Genomic DNA, 21,331 nt, shown 5'->3' with positions numbered 1-21,331 from the left:
GAACAGCAGTTAGCATAAATGAGACAATCATGTGAACAAATTGGCTCAAATTTTTGTAGAATTTTAATATTTGGCATTTATTGAACTAATAAAAGTGGGAAACAGAACTTGCAGATTGCTTTGCATTTTCCCTAGAGCTGCTTTAAATAAAGGCTAAAATAAAATCCTCTTAGACACATGAAAAAGTACACCACAATTTAACACCTATTGTGCTGAAGGATGTCAATAGTCATTGATTAGTTTCTCTGTGAAGACCCAATGAATTCTATAAACTAGCATTAACTTTGATGATACAAAGGGTCAGAATATTTTAAAACACTGTTGGTGCTTTCTTCTGTTTTTGCTCCTCTGAAGAGCCTAGGTGGAGGAGTATTGTGTACAATAACCTGTGTTCCCATAAGGGGGGTGGGGCAGAGGCAGTGAACATGGCACTGAAAAGCAGAGACTAAGGGAAGACAAGGTAGCTCATGGGATGGGGAAGTTAAACTTTACCTGTGCTCATGTTGAATTCAAATATTCAGAAGAAAGGAGAACAATGTAATTTTTAAGAATGTAAAAATGAAAGAAAATAGGTATGGTATTGTATATCGTAGATGGAGTTTTTCTAGCTTTATAGTCAGAACATTAAGAACTGAGAAAATGTGCTATTGGCCTGGTGGGGGTTTTTACACCCTGGGAAATAAGGTGAATTAAATGTTAGCTCTTTTTACAACAGATTGTTTACTGATTCTTCCTCTATTCCTCTACTTTCCTGAGTCTGTATGTTTCAGTGGAGATCCTCTGGCCTGTGGTGAGTTATGCCAAGACATCTCCTGTAAATGCCTTCCTTGAAATGGGGGAAATGGCTTCAGGGGATTATAGCACAATCCCAAAGGAAGGCCAGACAATAAAGCACACAAGAAGAAAGCTCCTCAGCTCCCATAGATAGAAGTAATACTTATTAGGGGCCAACATTTGTCTCAAAGTGTATTATCTTCCCATTGCATATGCATCCTCTGTAAACACTTTCATTCTTGAATGTGAACATCTTTATTTAATTGAATAGATGGTCTTTAAAAAGGTGTTCTGTGTTTGGCTTTCAAGAATCTGGCCATTCTAGACAAAAAGGCACCAGAGGAGTTTTTATGATTTATCACATCTATGATCCATGAATTAAAAGGCCTCAGTAAGTGAGACCATTATGGTTTATTGCTTCTAGGAGCTGAGTACTACAGAGTGTGTGTGAAGAGAATCTGGCATTAGTGCTTGAACAATAAAAGTCCCTAAATGCTGATTTACCTGTCAGACTAAATTTGCTCTGAAAAAAAATTCTAATTAACAAAAATAAAGAAAGAAAACTTGTAAAGATAGATTGAGAATCATTTTATTCAGAAGCTTTAATAGAAATCCACATAATCTTGAGAGGAAACCATGAGAAAATTGTATACGATTATTTATATTCCAGTATCAGTTGACATGCTTTACTTTAGATTGAGAAAAATTGGGAATGCCTACAAAAATTACATGGAAGCATTCAATATGCTAACAATATCAGTTTCACTTGTTAGTTAAGTAGCCTTGAAATTATAGATTTTAACAAAATCATATTCTAAAAGTTACCTACTCTAAATAAATTACAATGTTTTTAGAGCTGCTATAGTTTGGATCATCTATTTGTTCCCTGGATTCAGCCTCATCTCTTCAGGCAAGCCTAAGTCTAAATTATACCAAATTGCTAGTTGTCTATTCAGTCTTTCCACATCTTTAGAAAATTCCACTATTTAAATTTGAAAACACATCAGGGATCATACTAACATCACATATGGGAAGATTTTTCTAATGATTACCATCAGTCCTCTTGTCAAAACTGAAAACCCCATTCCTTAATTCTGGATTACACTTTCCAGATCCTACAACAGCTGCTTAAGTATCTGTTTTCTTGAGCGAAGTTCTGCACACTTTTCCTATAAGGAGTCAGATGGTAAATATTTTTTGGCTTTGCAGGCCATAGGTTTCTGTTGCAACTCTTCAACTCTGTAGTAGATGAAAGCAGTAATAGACAAGATATTGATGAGTGAATATGGCTGTGGTCCAATAAAATTTTATTCATGGATAGTGAAATTGAATGTCATATAATTTTTATGTCTTGAAATATTCTACTTCCCCCACCCCAACCACTTATAGATGTAAAATCTATTCTTATAGAACAGGCTGTACAAAATCAAGTGCTAGGCTGGATTTGCCACATGGGTCATAGTTTGCCTATTTCTCTTCCTGAACATGCAATCTCATGGCTTCTCAGTGTCATCCACTCAAGTTATTTTAGGGAAGGGGGTCATTAATTGTAATTCCCTTTCTTTTGCAAATCATCAACACCTTTCACAGAGCCCTTTCTGTAATGAGGTCTGGAAGACAAGGAAAGAAACTGAAAAATCAGACCTCAATATGATGTTCCAACTTCAGTCAAACAACCAAGGCAGCCATGAGATACCGACTCTGGGATGCCTGCTCTGGGCTATGCTGCTGTTAACAAAACAAAAATGGAAGTCTTGAGGTTGTTTAATAAAGTTTTGTAAGTGGTTATAATTTCTCTGTATACCTGCTTTATTTTCTCTTTTAGCCTTTTTGTATAGCAAATGTATTTGCAATTATAATCTCTGGAATTATTTCCTTCCATGGTTTCACAAATCTCTTCTGATATTAGTCTACAAGTGTTAGAGGGAAGAGAATATGTCTTACTCATTTTCTAATCACAGGACTGACCAAAATGCTTAGGTTAGTATAGATGCTTAATACATTTTATAGATGACCAAATTGAGTTATAGAGCAAATCAGTTTGTGGGATTCATTACAAGAAGATGATTTTACATTTCCCTATTCTACCTTTTTATAGAGGAAACAGCATTCGTGATTCAGTTGTCTTGGCCTAAGAGCTTCCATGAAGCAAAGGAAAAATCCATATATCTGAAGTCTTCTTAGTGCAGCTTTATCATCTACAACTGTAGGTATTTTAGCAACAGTAATCACTTTCTATAATTTCCAGCAAAAATTGAGATAGCTATGAGCCAGTGGATAGAAACACGATGTGGTTTGCTGAGAGTTTGTGATGGTAGTAGGGTCCCCATTGGAGGTTAGACCTTTGTTGATGATACAAACAGTTCTAAATAGGCAGATTGTCATGGTTTGGGACTGGATGTACCCCAAAGTCTCATGCAGTCACAGGTAGCTGAATCCAGAATGTGTGATGCTGGGATTAAGCGTGTGTGATTACTAATGGTTTAGCACCACGCTAATCCCAGTAGTCTGGATGGAATAAAAGAGGCAGAAAGATGCAGTGAAACTCTCTTGTTGCCTTTGCTATCTTGTGCGCACCATGTTGTTTCTCCTTCGCTATGCCTGTTTGCCATCCCTGCCTTGGAGCCAGCTGATTATGGACTGAAACCTCTATGAACTGTAAATCAAATAAACCTTCTCCCCTCTAACTTTGGGTATTGGGTATTTTGTCTCAGGAACAAGAGAAAAGTAACTAACACACAGATCTAAATGGAAATCCAAGCTGTTGTGGAGGTTAGCAGAGGGCATGAAATGTTGTATCATTTGTTTCACTGGTACTGTATATGAGATACTTCTCTGATTGTGATAAAGTACAGAAAATGTCAAAACAAATTTAAAGTGATTTTAAGGAGCTTGATTTATGATCCTTGAAAATGCTAAGCATTTTATTGTATTGCACTTACCTATCTAAAAAATGGGTAAAGTAACAATTTAAATATCCTAAGGGCTGTGAAACTATTTGGAAATAAGCCCTCTAGTTATGCAATAGCTCTGACTGAACCTCTTTCTTGAAGTTAAGCATCATAAGGAAAAAATCAGAGCCTACTCAGTAAATCAAGAAACTTCCTATCAGATTTTCTTCAACTCACTCAGAAATGTGATTAACAGAAAAAAAAGAAACTCTTATTAAGTGCCTGCCATTCTTTTTAAAAGGCTGTGAATTTGAGAGCTTCACAGACACACTTATCCTTCACTTGAATAACAAGTTCTGTTACTCTGAAGGCCCAATGCCACTTACAGGGCAGTTTTCCAGGTGGCCTTGGGCCAACCTCATTCTTCCTCTTTCCTCTCTTGTGTAGGGATCCCATGATTACCCACAGGAAATATGTCATAAGACCTCCACTGGAGGCCTGAAGCCAGAGAGAGTACCAAACATTATATATACTCTATTGTTTTTCTGTATATGTATAACTATGATAAATTTTAATTTATAAATTAGGGACAGTAAGAGATAAACAATAATTAACAAAATAAAACAATTATAACAATATACATAAAAAGAGATTAAAAACTCATGCATAGTTTAATTCTGGAATTTTCTGGTTAGTGGATATTTTCAGACATGGTCAATCCTGGGTAACTAAAGCTATAGAATGTTTTGCAGTCACAGGAAGGAACTACTGCAATTTTCAGGAACAGCTGTAGAATGTGCTGGAAATATAGCATCTTGAGATAAGCAGAAACTTGCAGGAAGAGTTGGGCTCTGTTCCAGCCCCCTTGAGAAAGAAGATGCCTTTCAGCACAGTAGCCCAGTGAGTACTGTGACCCTGAGCTATGTAAGCTGGCGGGTGGGGCGGGGGGCTGGTTTTCTGGAGTCCTTCATCTGAAGTACAATTGGGGCACTCTGGATGAAACTTCACCCAATCTAAGCAACTTTGCCTAGCCTTTGGGACCAGCTCATGGTGAATCTTAGCTTCTGTTTGTCCCTTGATGCCTATATGTAAGGAATAAATCTGCTTTATGTAAATTGCGTGGGTGAATGTTCTGTCTCACCAGACTCAGGCAAGTAGCAACCAGTTGAGTGCACAGTGAACCTTTTCCACACCACTCTCTTTAGATAAAAAAGATCCATATGATACCATATATTCTATATAATTACAAACTAGATGAAGTGTGCCAAGAGTTTAAGGTGAGCTAAAAGGTGTGGCTCCATAGCACATTTCAGTTAAAACCTTGAGGATATATTCTAACATGGTCCATTTTAGTTGCTCTTCTTCCTGCTTCCAGTTTTTATCTTGAGATATTATCTCAGCTTCAGTGTTAGATGAGCTAGAGTATGTTTCTGGCTTTATTGCTGCATGTAGTAAGCTATCTGGCAGTTTATGTAGCTTATACTAATGCTAATACTAATGTTAATATTAATACTAACAAGCTCTCAGATAGCATTTCTTATGCAGCAAGCTTCAAAGTTGCTCAGATTAGATCTGTTGTTTGATATTTCCATTAAATCCTAAAGATTATAAAAGACCTATTTAAGCTTTTGCTCTTCGATTGTCCTCCTATTGACTAGACAGTGTCTGAGGAAACCTCCCACTGTCCCTAAACAAAAGGCCCAGTTATAGAAAATTTGATTTTTTTTATTAATTAAGGTCATTGGTACATTTTAGGTATACAATATGACATTCATCATTGGGAATTTGTACCTTTACATGATACATTTCGATTCTTATTTTTTTCCCTATTCCCTGCCCTCCCTTCAACCCCTATCCTCCTCCCCATTTACAGAGACTTGGTTTCCATTTTTTCCTTTTCTCATATTTATTCCTTTCCCTTCTTTCCTTTCCTCAACCCCTCCCAAAATGCTGGCAGGATTTTGGGGGAAAAGGACCCTTCTCCACTGTTGGCGGGAGTGCAGACTGGTGTAACCACCGTGGAAATCAGAATGGAGATACCTCAAAAAACTAGGATTAGAGGTCCCATTCGACCCAGCTATCCCCCTGCTGGACATCTTCCTAAAAGAATTAAAAGACCATACCACAGCTATATATGTGCACCCATGTTTATAGCGGCACAGTTTGTAATAGCTAAAACTTGAAAACAACCCAAATGCCCATCAACTGGTGACTGGATAAAGAAAATGCATGTGTGTTTTTAATAAAATGGAGTACTACTTAGCCATAAAAATTGAGAAACTAGAGACATTTATAGCTAAATGGATGCACATTGAGTTCATTCTCTTAAGTAAAATAAATAGGACACACGTGTAAATACTGAATAGTTTCTCTGGTGTGAGAAACTGAAAGTGTAAATGAGGATTAAAATGTATAATAGATAATGTGAAATAGAAAATTTGATTTTGATGGTCAAGTTGGCTTTTCCAAATGCAGAAGTCTGACTAGTGGTTATCTTTTGGGACAGTTCCTTAAAAGGTGTGTGTTAGTTACTTTTCTCTCCTTGCTGAGACAAAATACCTGGTGCCAAAAGTTAAAGGGGAAGGTTTTATTTAGTTCACAATTTGTAGAGATTTCAGTCCATAATCAGCTGGCCCCAAGGCAGGGATGGCAAACAGGCATCACAGAGGAGAAACAACATGGCATGTACAAGGTAGCAAAGGTAAAAAGGGAATTTAACAGTGTCTTTCTGCACCTTTTATCTTATTCAGACTACAGGGATTAGGGTGGTGCCAAACCAATCTCTCACTTGTGGTGGTTTAGTAATCACACGCCCTTAATCTTATCATCACACACTAGAATCACCCACCTCAGAAAGGGTCCCATCTACGACTGCATGTGGCTTTGGGGGAACATCAAGACAGAAGGCATATCAAGGTGGGTATGTAATAAAGAATTCAGCATAGACTAGGCATAGTGGCCCATGCTTGTCATCCCAGAACTCTGGGAGGCTAAAGCATGGACAATCCCAAATTCAAGTCTAATTTGGGCAACTTAGTGACTTGGTAAGACCCTGTCTCAAAATAAAAACATTTTAAAACTGATGGTGGCTTTGGAAACCCCCAAACTTTAAGTTGGTGGCAGAAGTGAGGGTAGATTGTTCACTTTAAACTTTGCAGTTGCCCAAACTCTTTGCAGTGGGCCTAGATTGAACCTCTAGCAACAGAGCTCCCCAGGGTGATTGTTTGCACTGCCACTCAAACCTGCCGAATCAGAGGTAGGGGAAGGTTGGGGAGCTGCATTAGTAGGTTTCCCAATTGATCTGTCTGCACTCTGAAAGTGAATACTACTGTACTGCAGAATAAAAACCTAGTCTCAGAAGAAATTAACCTCATCCACTACCAAAAATATGCCAATATGTCAATGGTGGCACATGCATGTAATTTCAGCACTTGGGAAGCTGAGGCAGGAAGTCACTGCAAGCTCAAGGCCAGCCTGGGCTGCATCATGAATTTAAGGCCAGCCTGAGGTACATCGTGAGATTCTGTCTTGGGGACGGAAAAAAAAAAAAAAGAAAGAAGATCTCACCATTTTTATGTCTTAGATTTTCCAGGTCATGTTGGGACTGGAAAATAACCCAGTGTGTTAAAGAAGAGCCAAAAGAGATGACTATGGATGACCTGGTGGAAAGGATCTAGGAGAGTCATTCATTTCTCAATTCTCTGGCTTTTCATATAAGAGGAAGAAAGGAAGAAAATGTTCAAATGGGAAGGGAGATTAGGGGAGAGGAAGGAAGGGAAAGAAAAAATAAGGAAAAAATGAAAACAAAACTTTTGTAAATAAGGAGGGGTGGAGGGTTTGAAGGGAGGGAAGGGGAATGGGAAAAAATTAGAACCAAGATATATCATGTACAGGTACTAATTCCCTATGAATGTGATCATTATGTATACCTATAATGTAGTAATAAACTTAATATTTTAAAAAAGAGATGATAGTCACTTTTCAGGTCCCAGGGAAGTGGGGGCCTACAAGATGCCATGGTAGAATACACTAAAGAAGACTAGAAGTGGCTGGACCTTGCTTAAGGGAATGATTTAGATCAATGACATATGGTCTCACTTGGATTTCTGGTGTCCAGTCTGAAGTCCTACCTTCCACTGTAACATACTGCTTTGGAAAATTTAGGTTCAAGAGAGTGCGCTGCTGATTTATATGCTTGAGAGCTGATTGTGTGTATCTCTTCTCAATTTCATGTTCAATGATATCACATTGGTAGGTCAAACTTGGTAATGGACACAGTGTATACCAGAGAAACTGGCCAGTGACAGCCCTCACTCCACTGGTTATTAAATATTTACCAGCATGTCACTGGTAAAAGGGGGCTGAGGTGCAAACCTAGATTAGTTCCTAAAGGAGGCATTAACATTCTCTCACCCTTTGACTTGGATTGGATAAGAAAGCTGTGATTTACATTAACACACTTGGACTCAGAAGAATCAAGAGTGTAATTGCTGCCAAAACAAAAAAGAGTATTTGGTGCAATAAAAGGCAGTTGTCTCTCTGTGTCAACCTGTGAAAGATAGGATATCTTAATTTCATAGGTGACATCAGGGAAAGTTTTAAAGGGGCATTTTAATATCAAGAATTACTTATCACTCAGTTTTCATATAATCATTATTATAATGGTATAACCACAATAGTTTAAAAAGAACCTTACTGGTCAAGCTTTGATGTAAAAAAGGGAGGTTTTAAAAAATTGAATAAATGTGGTTCCTTTCTTTTGGTTTTGATGTCAACAGAGAAAAGGATTGTTATCAGCCATGTGAGGAGTGATGGGGAACTCTGGACTGCTCTCTTTGCCTAGTGGGCTTTCCTAGTAGTGAAGATGTAGGTAAACAATGAATTCCAGGTTCACTGTATTCTTTTCCCAGCTAAGAAATTTCGTTATGAATGGCAGTTGACTGGACTCAAAGCTAAGTGTTGTCAGATGAATACAAAGTTCTTTTCTCTAAACTTTATTAACATCTTAGAGGTGAAATAAAAGAACAATTGATTTCAGCCTTTACTTTTACCAGATTTTAGTATATGAAACATTTATATAATGCCTTGGACAGTACGAAAAGTTTGTCTTAGTTGAGTTTACATTTTAATTCTCTAGAATGAACTCATTAGGCATATTTATATGTCCAGGGAATTTTTAGATGGTGAGCCTACTTCTTAAAAGTGTACCCATAAATATATGTATTAATAGAAATTTTGTAAATACCTTGATTATAATTCTGTTTGTCTTGTTTCTTATGAACCTTTTTTTTGAAGTGGATCAACTTTCAGACTTATAAAAAAGATTTATTTTGGAAAATCTGTAAACTAAAACTAAAATAGTCCTTTGTTCAAAAAGCTAATTTCCTTTAACACTATTTCCTCATATCACCACTCTTATTATAGTTTTCTAGTATAAAAGATAACACAGTTGAGAGGACTGGGAACATTTATTGAGCACTTACTGAGTGCATCTAAGTACTCCAAGTGCCATATTTCATTCAATCCTCCCACTAACTCTGGGAGATAAGCATAATCCTGATCCTAGTTTATAGATAAGGAGACTAAAGTTTAAAGAGGCTAAGAAACTGGCCTAGGTCAAACAGATTCTGAGAAGCAAAGGCAGACCCAAACCAGATGGTCTGATACCCGAGGCTATACTTTCAATCCCCCCCACCCCCACCCCCCACTCCCCGCATTTGGTCTCATATTCAGGATACTACAGAGCCAGAAAAATCCCAGAATTAATTCACCATTTACATCCAATCCTGAAACAATTTAAAGCCAAGTTGAGGAGTTCCAAGCAAAGGACTTTTCTGTATCATTTACTAAAATGAGATTAAATTTCTAAGAAGAACATTTTTATTATTGGCCGTGATATTAGACAGGAGATCTCAAATACTTAAATAGTAAGTTTTGTCTTTTAATCATTGGTAGTAACTGATCGATTGATGGATTGAACAGTTTTGATAAATCAATCAAATCACCCTCACAAAAACAAAGATTAGCTAAACTTATAAAGATTTTTCTTTGCTGACATTTGCTTAACTCAGTTGATTTGAAGTTTATTAAATGGATATGTAAAGAGATAAGGCAAAACATAGTCTCAGCCATTATAGAGCAAATATCATGGGAGAATACTGTTTAAAGTATTGGATTCTGTTGTTCCCACTCCCAGGCAACCTGGGCTCTGTTTTCTTCAACTCATGACTTATATTTGCTTTTGAATTCATTGCCTTATGGCTTCCGATTATTGCCTTTTCCTCTTCTCTCTAAGTTCTCTTGTCTGTTCTCTAGATCAGGAGTCTTGCCTTTTCTCTTAAAGTCCAGATAGTAAATATTTTAGTTTTCTGGCCATATGCTCTCTGTTGTAAATATTCAATGCTGCTATAGACAACATGTAAGTAGATGGTCATGACTATGTTCCAATAAAACTTTATTTGTATTTAAATTTGAATTTCATGTAAGTTAAATATATCATAAACTTGTTTTATATTTTCCAAACAATAAATGATACACAAACCATTTGCTATGGTTGGAATGTGTCCCTCAAAGTACATGTGTTGGGAACTTAATCTCCAATGTAAACATGCTGAAAGGGGAGGACTTTTAGGAAGTGATTAGGTCATGAGTACTCTGCTCTCATGAATGGAATGATGGCATTATAGCGAGAGTGTAATTATTTTGGGTGGGTTTCTGATAAGAAGATAAATCCAGCTTCCTTCTTTTTCATACATGCATACTCCTTTCCCCTTCTACTTCTGCCATGTTATCATGCAGCAAGAAGGCCCTGTCAGATATGGGCCCACTGATCTTGTACTTCTTAGCTTCTAGAACTGTCAGAAATAAATCTGTGTTCTTTATAAATTACCCAGCCTGTGATTTTCTGTTATAGCAGCATGCAATGGAGTAAAACAGAGAACTGGTGCTAAAAGTGGGGTGTTGCTATAACAGATACCTAAAAGACATGGAAGTGCCTTTGGACCTGGTTAATAGAGACTAGAAGAATTTGAAAGAATAGGTTAGAAAAAGCTTGTGCATGGAGTATTAAAGACTATTTTGGTGAGGCCTCATAAGAAGACAGGCAGTATAGGACAAGCTGTAATCTTAGGGATTACTTAAATTATGATCAGAATGTTAATATGGATGGTAAAGGCAATTCTGATCAGATCTCAGATGATAATGAAAAACAAGGAATTGGCAATTGGAGTTAAGATCATCCTTGTCATAAAGTAGCAAAGGACTTGGCTGAATTGTGTCCATCCTTGGGGGCTTTTTTGGAAGGCAGAACTTAACAATGTTGAACTAGGATAGTGGGTGGAAGATATCTAAGCAGCAAAGTGTTCATGCTGCCACATGGCTACTTTTAATCACATGCAGTAAGATGCAAGAGGAGAGGAGTAATTTAAAGACAATTTATAATCAAGAGAACAGGCACACACTTGGAATCTCTGCACCCTGGGAGGCTGAGACAGGGGAGGATAACAAATTTGAGTCCAGACTGGCACTTAGTGACTTAGCAAGATCCTGTCTCAAAATAAAAAATAAAAAAGGAGTGGAGTTACAGTTCAGTGTGACGGCCCTGGTCCCACTTGTCTCAATTCTTAGTCCCAAGAAGAAAAAGGGAGGAGAGAGGGAGGGAAAGGGGGAGCGAAGGAGAGAGAAGGGGGCTGGGGGGGTTGGGCCAAGCCACTGTTTGACAAAGACATTACCTTAGATAGAAAAGAGCTCTGTGCTATTCACCAAGACAATGAAGGAAAGACCTTAGAAGGTACTTCAGACATATTGAAGGCTTTTCCTCACATCACAGGTTCAGAGCAAGACTGAGGGCAAAGTTTCCGGAGAGGACCTTGAAGGAACTCAGCATTCACTTCTCTGTACTACTTTAAGTGTCAGTTTCCTGCATTCTGGAACAGTGCTTCTGAGTCACCCCAGTTGTGGTTCAAGTGGCCTCAGGTGTGACTTGGGCCGCTGCTCTGGAGGCTGCAAGCAGTGAGCCTCAGCTGACTGAGATATGCAGAATATGCCAGCTATTGAACCACGGTGGCCTCCATGTAGATTCCAAGGATATATTGGACAGCTGGAAGAAAGTGGAGTCACCACAGAGAGTCCTTCCTAAGGCAATGTCCAGGGGAACTGTAGTGTCAGGGCTGGTGGAGAGATCTCAGAACTGAAGTGCTAACAGCATGTGACTCCAGTGTGGGAGAGGTACAGGCACCTGACTCTAAGGGAGTAGAGTTTTGGGGCAGCTAACATCAAACAAAGCCATAGAGGCTATCAAAGGCCTTGAAAACCCAACCTGTATACCAGTATGCCCAGAAGGTGGGACATAGAATCATGAAGGTTGGACATGGGATCATGAAGGTTATTCTGGAGCTTTAAAATTTAATGTTGCTTTCTTATTGGGTTTTGGACTTCCTTGAGAACTGTTACCCCTCCTTTCTTGCCCATTTTTCCAATTTAGAAGAGGAATCTCTATCCAATACTTGTTTCACACTATACTTTGGAGGCATATAACTATTTTTGGTTTCATAGGCTCAGAGCTGGAAGGGAATTAGTCTCAGAGTGAGTCATACCGTGGGTATCAAACATATCTGATTTAGATTGAGATTGTAGACTTCAAACTTCTGAACTGATGTTAGAAGGAATTAAAATTTGGGCTATGTGGGGGAGCTTTTGGAGTGAAATGAATGTATTTTGCATATGAGAAAGACACGAATTTTGGAATCAGGAGCACAATGCTGTGTTTTAATGTGTTCCCCCCAAATTCATATGTTAGAAACTTAATCCCGATGCAAAAATGTTGTGAGGTTGGGGTCTTTAAGAAGTAATTATATCATGAAGGATCCATCTTTGTGATTGGATTAATGCTGTTATTGCAGAATGGCTTCCTGATTTTAAAAATGAGACTACTCCCTCAACATCTCTTACCATGTGATGCTTTCTATGTGATGTGATATATCAAGAAGGACCTCACCAGAAGCAGTCCCTTGATCTTGGACTTTCCAGAACTGTAAGCCAATATATTTTGATTCTTTATAAATCACAAAGTTTCAGGTATTTTGTTATAGCAGCACAAGGCATTCTATGATACTCTTCTTAGCTTGGCTTTGATAGAAAGATAGTGTGGCTAAATATAACTGGCAGGCTGTTAGTTTGTTTATCCTTGGTCTAGAGAATTCTCTGATTTACATTCATATTTTCTAACTAAGAGGATATTTATTGGTTTAACCAGCAATCAAGTTATTAGGGCTTATGCCTAGAAATCTCACTAAAGTCTCATGTGGTCACAGGTGGGGCTTTTCAGAGGTGGCTGAATCTAGGGTTGTGTGATGCTGGAATTAAGTGTGTGATGCTGGGATCAAGGGTGTGTGATTACAAAATTACTCCAATGATTCATTTGGCATAGTTCTAGGCATTGATAATGGGAAGGCCCACCTTGCATGTGAGGGCATGTAGTTTAGATAGAATAAAAGGGACAGAAAGAGGGCTACTGTGGTCACTTGCTGCTGCTGCTTCTTTATCATTTCACTGTTTGCTGCCTTCTGCCTGCCATGAATTGTTTCTTCTCTGTGATGCCACCCTGCCTTGGAGGCAGCCAACTATGGATTGAAACGTCTACAAACTGTGAGCCAAATAAAACTTTCCTCCTTTAATTTTGGGTATTTTGTCTCAGCAATGAGAAAAGTAACTAAAACAACAGTTTAAAGTTTTGGGCTCTTAATTTTGATGGCTTGAGTTTGAATTCTGGATCTAATACTTATTAGCTTCATTAACTAAAGCAAATTATTTATATTTTCTGAGCTCTATTTCTTCTATAAAATAAAGATAAACTTAATATCTTAATTCTATAAGTATGTACCAGAAGCAAACGAGAGACAGGGAGTTAATTTGCCTGGTTCAGTACTTAGCACATTGTAACACTCAGTGAAGATTGGCTATGATGCTGCTATTGCTGCTGCTGCTACTGTTGATATTCTTCAGAGGTTTCATGGCCTGCAGAGGACCAGCCTTTGCAATGGAGACCCAGGAGAAAAGGCCCTCGGTGTATTTTGTTCATTTCTATAATACATAATATTAGCTACTTAATACATGCATGTTGAATAAATTTACATATCCTTGGTTATCAACTATGGATTAGGTAGCAGAAAGTCATACAACAAAGCATAGTGACATATATAATTTCAGGTTATTGTTCATTTGAAAGGGTCTGTGAGCAGGGCAAACACTCAAGGTATCATGCTCTGGGCTGTAATCATGATTAATATTCATTAATTACCTAATGAAACAAAGAATAAGGAAGAAACACAGAGGTTGGAGCCTAGGAAGATATATAAGGACAAGACTTGTTGACACTGAGGCAAAGGAGTTGCTTTAGTCTCCCCACCTCTGAGGATTGCCTTGGCTATTCTGGTTGTTTTCAGATTTCATATGAAGTTTTGGGTTTTTTCTAGTTCTGTGAATAATTTTCACTATTTTAATAGGGATTGCACTGAATCTGTAGATTGCTTTTCCTTTTTCCTTTTTCTTTTTTTGTACTGGGGATTGAACTGGGGACCTTGTGAGGCAGGTAGCAGAACCACTGAGCTAAATCCCCAGCCCCTGTAGATTGCTTTTGATAGTATGGCCATTGTAAGAATATTAATTCTGCCAATACATGAATAAGGGATGTCTTTCCATTTTCTAATAGCCTCTTCAGTTTCTTTATTCAGTGTTCTGTAATTTTCATTATGGAGGTATTTCACCTCCTTGTTTAGCTTGATTCTTAGTTATTTAATTTTTTTGAGGCTATCCTGAATGGAATTGTTTTCCTGATTTCTTTCAGGGTGGGTTCATTATTGGTTTACAGGAATGTTATTGATTTTTGTGTGTTAATTTTGTGTCCTGCTACTTTGCTGAATTTCTTTACCAGATCTAGAAGTTTTCTGATAGAATTTTTGGGTCTTCCATGTAAGGAATCATATCATCTACAAATATAAATAATTTATATAAATAATATAAATAATATAAATAATTGATATCCCTTTTATTTCTTTCTCCTGCCTAATTGTTCTAGCTAAATGGCCAATAAGTGCCTGAAAAACTGTTCAATATCTTTAGCTATTGTGGAAATGCAAATCACGACTGAGATTCTATCTTATCCTAGACCAATGGCTATCATCAAGAACACAAAAAGCAACAGATACTGGCAAGAATGAGGGTGGGGGAATAACCCCTTCTACATTGTTGGTGGGTATGTAAACTAGGACAAACCCTATGAAAATCAGTAGGTGATTTCTCAAAAAACTCAAATTAGATATTTCACTTGATCCAGCTATAGCTCTTCTGGATATATTCTTGAAAGAATAAAATATCACACTCTAGTGATAAATTCATACCCATGCTTGCAGCACCACAAATCATAATAGCTGAGCTCTGGAAACAGCCTGGATGGCTGTCAACAGATGGGTGGATAAAAAAATGTGGTATATATGCACAAGGGACTATTATTCAGCCATAAAGAAGAATGAAATCATGTCATTTGCAGGAAAATGGATGAAACTTGAGATCACAATGCTAAGTGAAATAAAATACACAGAGAGTTAAATATTAGATGTTTTTTCTTAAACCTAAAATATAAATATGTAAATAAATAAAATAAAGAAAAGGTTTTAGGAAACAAGAAGTCAGACTTTTGGAGATAGAAAAGGGACTGGGGGAAGGAAGATGTAAGGGGGGCGGGTAAGGGATCAAACATAATTAATACACTCATATATTACATGCATATACCAATTCCCCCAAAAGAACATCACTATTTTATATCAGAAATACATACTAATAAAAAAGAAGAAGAAGGTGTTCTTAGGCATTTCAGCTTTATAAGCATTTCAGTGTAAAGTAAAAAGTAAAACAGAGACACATAAAACACAAAAACAAATACATGACAAAAAAATTATAAGACAAACACCAGAATCAGCCATTTCTCTAGGAAGTCCTCACTTCTTTCATTGAGGAAAGATATTCAAACCTACAAGCTATGTACAAAGAAATGTTCATTGCTACTAGGCTGATCATGGATTTTAGTCTTTTTTAGTGGATTGAGCTAAATACATTTAATGATTAAATACTTAGCATTTAAGTCTTTATTTTTATTTATACTTGAGCTTACAGAGCTTCTACTTCTTTATTAAACCAGTATCTACTTTTTTCTTTCATAATTGCCTCACTATTAAACTATATCCTTTTCTTACCTAGAATTCTGACTCTTAAGGATATAGGAAATGATAGAATTAGACAAACCCACAAGTTACTCATTTGTTTTATGTCATACCACACAATGGTCTCGAAATAACAATGCAAATATCACCAACAATATCATTACTGAATACCCAAGGTATTTTCGCATATATATTCCTTCCATTTTTAATAGTTGTGTTATATTTGCATTGTAAGACCATATAACCATTATGTACTATACATCTTCTCTGCCTTTTAGCACTGATTTAGCTTCACTTTCAAGGGTAAATATATATTTAATGCTTACTATCAGCCCTTAAGTTAATGTCTCCCTAGGGATTTCGCAGTTTGGAGCTCATTTGGTCTGTAGATTCTTTAGACAGGGTTCATGGGAACAATATTCCCTGAATTCTTGCATGCTGGCAACAGTGTAACTGTACTCATTATACTTGAAAGTCAGTTTTGCTAGATATCAAATCCATGGTGCACAGTTTTTCCTTGAGTATTTAAAATATATTACTCTATTTTCTTCTTGCATAAAACATTGCTCTTGCAAAGACTGATGATCATCTGATTTTCTTTTCCTTTTAAATAATGAGGTGTTTGTCTCCTCAAATGCCCAAAGGCTTTTTTTTTCCCCAAAGACTTTTTTAAAAATGTAGACTCCCATAATCTTACTAGACTCTGTTTTGGAGTTGGTCGTTTTGGATTTTAGAAACACCATGTGTACTTTCAAATAATTTAGTGGGGGAGATTTTCTTAAATTACTGTTTTAGTTTTTTGTTTTTTTTTTCATTTTTTCCATTTCTCAGCATTTTTCCTTTCTCTTCTTTCCTTTCCCCTGCCCCTCCCACTACCCCTACCCCTTTGGACCTTTTCTTGCTATTTTGCATTATCGATTATTCATTCTAATCATGGAAAAAATGGAAATAAAGTCTTTGTAAATAGGGAAGGGTGGAAGGGGTGAAGGGAGGGCTAGGAATGGGGAAAAAATAAGAACCAAGATGCATTATGTAAAGGTACAATTCCCAATGAGAAATGTAATTGTGTTGTATACCTACAATGTACCAATAAAAGAATTTAACAAAAAAAAGAAAAAAAATTACTGTTTTAGTATTTATTATTTTCTTGTTTTGATTTTCTTCTTCCAAAACTCCTATTTACCATATTTTAAAATTTATTTTCTTTCCTGCAATGTTGATCATTTTCTGTTGAATTTTATTTCTTTCTTTTTGATATTAAAAATTTCACTCTCTTTTAAGCTTTCTATTTCTTTTAAGATATTAGCTCTTATGTTTGTAAGCCCTGGTGTTCTTTCTGGTTTTAACTTTATTTCTAAAGTGATTTTTTCACTTTAATTTCTAATTCTTTCCTCAATACTGTCACCTCATTTCTGAGCTTTTCTAATTCTGATTCATGTTGTTCTTTCATGTATTGTGTCAGTTTCTTAGTGTCTTAGCTTGTTTTGAAATAATAGGTTAGTGTTTTGATCTTTTTTTGAGGACACCTCTTTCTAGTGTGTTTTCATTGTCTGTTGGGGTATTATTCTATTACTTGTTCTCTTCTTTTCTTATCACAACATTGTATGAGATTTGACCTCAATACTTCTATGTTGTTCATTTCTATGTGAAATTAGTTTTCTTGGACTTTAAGAATGAGACTTGGTCCAGGGTAACTTGTCCAGTTTCCCAGAGCTCCCTCTTCTGTTGCTTTTCTGTAGTGTTGGAAAGTATGGTAGTTGGCTTCTGAGATTTCCTGGCCATCTTTCCCTCTCATCATTGATCGGAATTTCCCCTTGACTTCATCTCTATTGTCCCTGTCCTGTTCAGTGTTAATGCCACTTCCAGCTGTTTCTGCTCTATGTGGGTCCCAAAGCTGCTTTGTGACTTCTATGGATGTTAGGTCTGTTTGTCCCTCCCTCCATTAAAAAAAGGTAAAAATTTACACTTTATAGGTACATTGATGGACAAATAAATATATTATATATTAAAAATCTTCAAACTAAAAATAGATTTTTTTCTTCTGATTTTAAAAGAAATTGAAGCATTCTATGGGTCCTCAAAAGTACTGCGGCCCAGAGCATGGCGAGTGGCTGAACCCCTCTGGCCTTCCTCGCTGTCCTCCAGCTTACTCGGCTCAGGTTTTGGAGGGTGGTAGAGATGCTTCTTGCATCTCCTCATCGATTCCAGAATCCTCCTCACCTCACACGCTGCAGACAGACCATGTCAAGACCCTGGAAGAGGCTGGCTGGGGTTGCTGGCCTAGACAAGAAAGGGCTATCAGGAAAACGCACCAAAACTGAGAACTCAGATGAAACATCCGCTCAAGTGGAGAACTTCAGTCCACAGACGACGTCAGACTCAAAAAATCATGGGAAGAATTTAAGCAGCTACTGGTTGATGAAGTCAGAACCAGAGAGCTGATTAGAGAAAGGTGTAGATGTGAAGTTCAGCACTGAGGATCTCAAAGCACAGCCCAAGCAGACAGCATCCTGGGATGGTGTTCGAAACTACCAGGCTTGGAACTTTCTTAGAGCCATGAAGCTGGAGGATGAAGCCTTCTTCTACCATAACAACTGCAAAGAGCTAGGCATCATGGGACTTATTAAGATCGTAAAGGAGGCTTACCCAGACCACACACAGTTTGAGGAAAATAATCCCCATTATGACCTTTCCAGCAAAGAGGACAGCCCCAAATGGTTTATGGTGGATGTAGAATTTGTTCGGATAATGAAGCATTTCATCTCCCTAGCTGAGCTTAAAACCTATCACCAAGCTCACAAAGCTACTGGGGGTCTCTTAAAAAACATGGCTCTCTTAACTCGCCAGAGACTCTCAGTTCAGTCCCTTACCCAAGAAGAGTTTGATTTTATTTTGAGCCTGGAAGAAAAGGAACCAAATTAACTGAGGCACTATTGCTGGAATGAAGGCAAGATTTTATAAGAGAAAAAGAAAGCATGAGAAGGCTTGCTTTTAATGTCACCTGGGACTATGTACACAGGTGGTTTTGTGTACTTTTTTCAATAAAAGATTTAATATTAAAAAAAAAGTACTGTGGCCCAGCCATGGTGTCTACTGTGCTTAATGAGGACTTACCCATGCAGGGATGGGTATGCCCATGTCGATACCCATGCCTGGAAGAGGGTCCTACAGGATTGTGGCCAGATGATTCCAGGCCCTTCTCAGCCTTTGTGAGACCCTTTGCACTCTTTGTGCAACATTCCTAGTTTTAGCTCTTTTTTTCAAGCTGGCCTACCATGCTTTCCAGTGACTAGAAGTTGGCATGTTGGGTATATGGGGTGCTTATGTTCTCCTGTTCCTTGGAGGCTGTTCTGTCATTGCACTCTATCTTTCTACACAGGTGTCTCTATTGAGATAGGAGATGAGGGTGTGGCAAAGCTGGCTTAGGAAGTAGATATGATCTGTTAATTATAGGATCCCAGAACACATGTGCAGAAAAGTTCCCAAAGCCCTGCACCTGGACTTTTCTCAACAACTTGAGCAAGTTTTCAATAGGATGGCCTGGACCTGATATGAGCCTGAGGCATGGGATCCTAGCACTGCCTCTCAGGACCCATATGTGAAAGTTCTTGTGAGTTTTCTCGCGATTTGGACAGCATAAAAGACACAGATGCCAAGAAGAGCTTGCTACTGTGATATCTCATGGTAGCCTACTCTGCATTTTCCAGATGCAGCATGTACTTTTAGTTTTGCTTTTATCTTCTTTGACTCTTGTTCTGCTTAAGTTCACTCTGCAGAGCTGACTTTTGTCATACTTTCTCCCCTTACTTTGCAAATACATTTTTTGGCACCATTTTTGGCTTGTCTCTTCCATTACTTTGTTTGAGATGAGAGGAACTTGGAATCTGACTCCAGAAGGAGAAGCAAGCAACCCAGAGCCTGGTAATGTTTAAATGGCAAGCCACTTTTAGAAGCAGGCTCCCTGATAATACTACCGTGTAGCTCCTTTGATTACTGGTAGTTTGTACCCATCTGCTTGTATTTTGGTGTACGTCTTAGTTACTGTCTCATTGCTGAGACAAATTCCTGACACCCAAAGGTAAAGGAGAAAAGGTTTATTTCAGGTCATAGTTTGTAGAGGTTTCAGTCCATAGCTGGCTGATTCCAAAGCAGGGCAGCATGAAGAGGAGGATCACAGAGGAGAAACAGTCCATGGCATGGCAAACAACAATTAGCAGCAGCAGCAGGTAGCAAGCAGCAAGCCTTCTTTCCTTCTTTTTACTTTATATTCCATCCAGGATATAAATCTATTGATTGGTGCCACCCACCCATGATCAACAACCAGAACTATGCTAAAACAATCAGTGGACTAATTTAGTACCACACATGCTTAATCCTAGTATCACACACTATAGATCCAGCCAGCTCTGAAAAGCCCCACTTATGAATGCAGGAGGTTTTGAGGGGACATTTGAAAATAAGTCATAACAGTCTACATGGGGACATAGGCAAACGTTCTCAACTAGCTTTGTTGTAAATGTTTTCTGGGAATTTCTAATTTTGCTATGTACTTGTTCTGTTACTTTTCTTCATGGATACATATGGACTGAAAAACTGTTCTGCTGCTGCCTAAGGGCTTTTAATAAACTTTTAAACTTAGTAATTCAGGGGAACCCTCTCATTTATCTCATAAATCCAAATTGCTCCCAAATATGCTCTGCTTTCTTAAATTCTAATGATAAAGGATTGATTTTGAGGAAAATAGGATGCTTTAAAATACAAGTATCTTTGGAATAGCTAATGGGGAGTAATCAATTATTCATACATTAGAATTAATTCTTTTCAGAGAGCTTAGTTCCTAATCTATAAACAAGTGGCACTGAAAGATGTGGGTGAAGTAGAGATGAGGGTGTTTTGGAATTGGGACAGTGGCAGAATTCCAGTTTCTGGACACACAGTGAATAATAAGTGGGACTTTTTAGGTAAGACATACAAGAATAAGACACACTTTTTATACTTGGAATTTTGCCTATCATCAGCCAAACATCAATGTCCTACATACTTGAAAAGTCTTTAGGTGGATGAGAGATTTCCACTTTAACCTTGAGTTGAAGTGAATTATACTAACAGACATTTTGTACTGACTGAAGATTGAGTTTCTACCCCTGGGAGTTGGGGTGGTGTTGCCTTAAACACCAAGCAGGCAGAAAAAAACCTCACAATATATAGTTGTCTGTTTCTTCTTGATATTTTTGTGCCCCCTCAAAAATGCAATAATCTATTTAACTCTACCAACTGCTAGGCTAAATGATTGACGCACAGCTGTAAACATTCTATGACCTGTCTTTTAAGAAACAAAATAGAGTCCTGGGAAGATATTTCAGGCACAAATGTGCCCTGGCTATTTACCTGTTACAGCTATGCTTTAAGCTCACCTTTCTATATTTTGCTTCAGGCTAGGGCTGTGAGTCT

The 21,331-nt window shown here is 37.7% G+C and overlaps 1 protein-coding gene and 1 pseudogene across 17 annotated transcripts in view; one reads left to right on the top strand and one right to left on the bottom strand.

The window, feature by feature from the left end:
* Tenm3 (teneurin transmembrane protein 3) overlaps positions 1–21,331 on the bottom strand; it is a 2,554,979-nt gene that overhangs the window by 671,901 nt on the left and 1,861,747 nt on the right. The gene's annotated exons all lie outside the window — the stretch shown is intronic.
* LOC101725056 (thymocyte nuclear protein 1 pseudogene) lies at positions 18,076–18,882 on the top strand (annotated as a pseudogene).

The sequence above is a fragment of the Heterocephalus glaber genome, unplaced genomic scaffold, assembly GCF_053883595.1.
Source record: "Heterocephalus glaber isolate CG9 unplaced genomic scaffold, H.glaber_assembly_v1.0 deba00001461, whole genome shotgun sequence".
Taxonomy (NCBI): Eukaryota; Metazoa; Chordata; class Mammalia; order Rodentia; family Bathyergidae; genus Heterocephalus; species Heterocephalus glaber.
The sequence above is the reverse complement of the archived record's forward strand: the minus strand, read 5'-3'. Positions and strand labels throughout refer to the sequence as shown.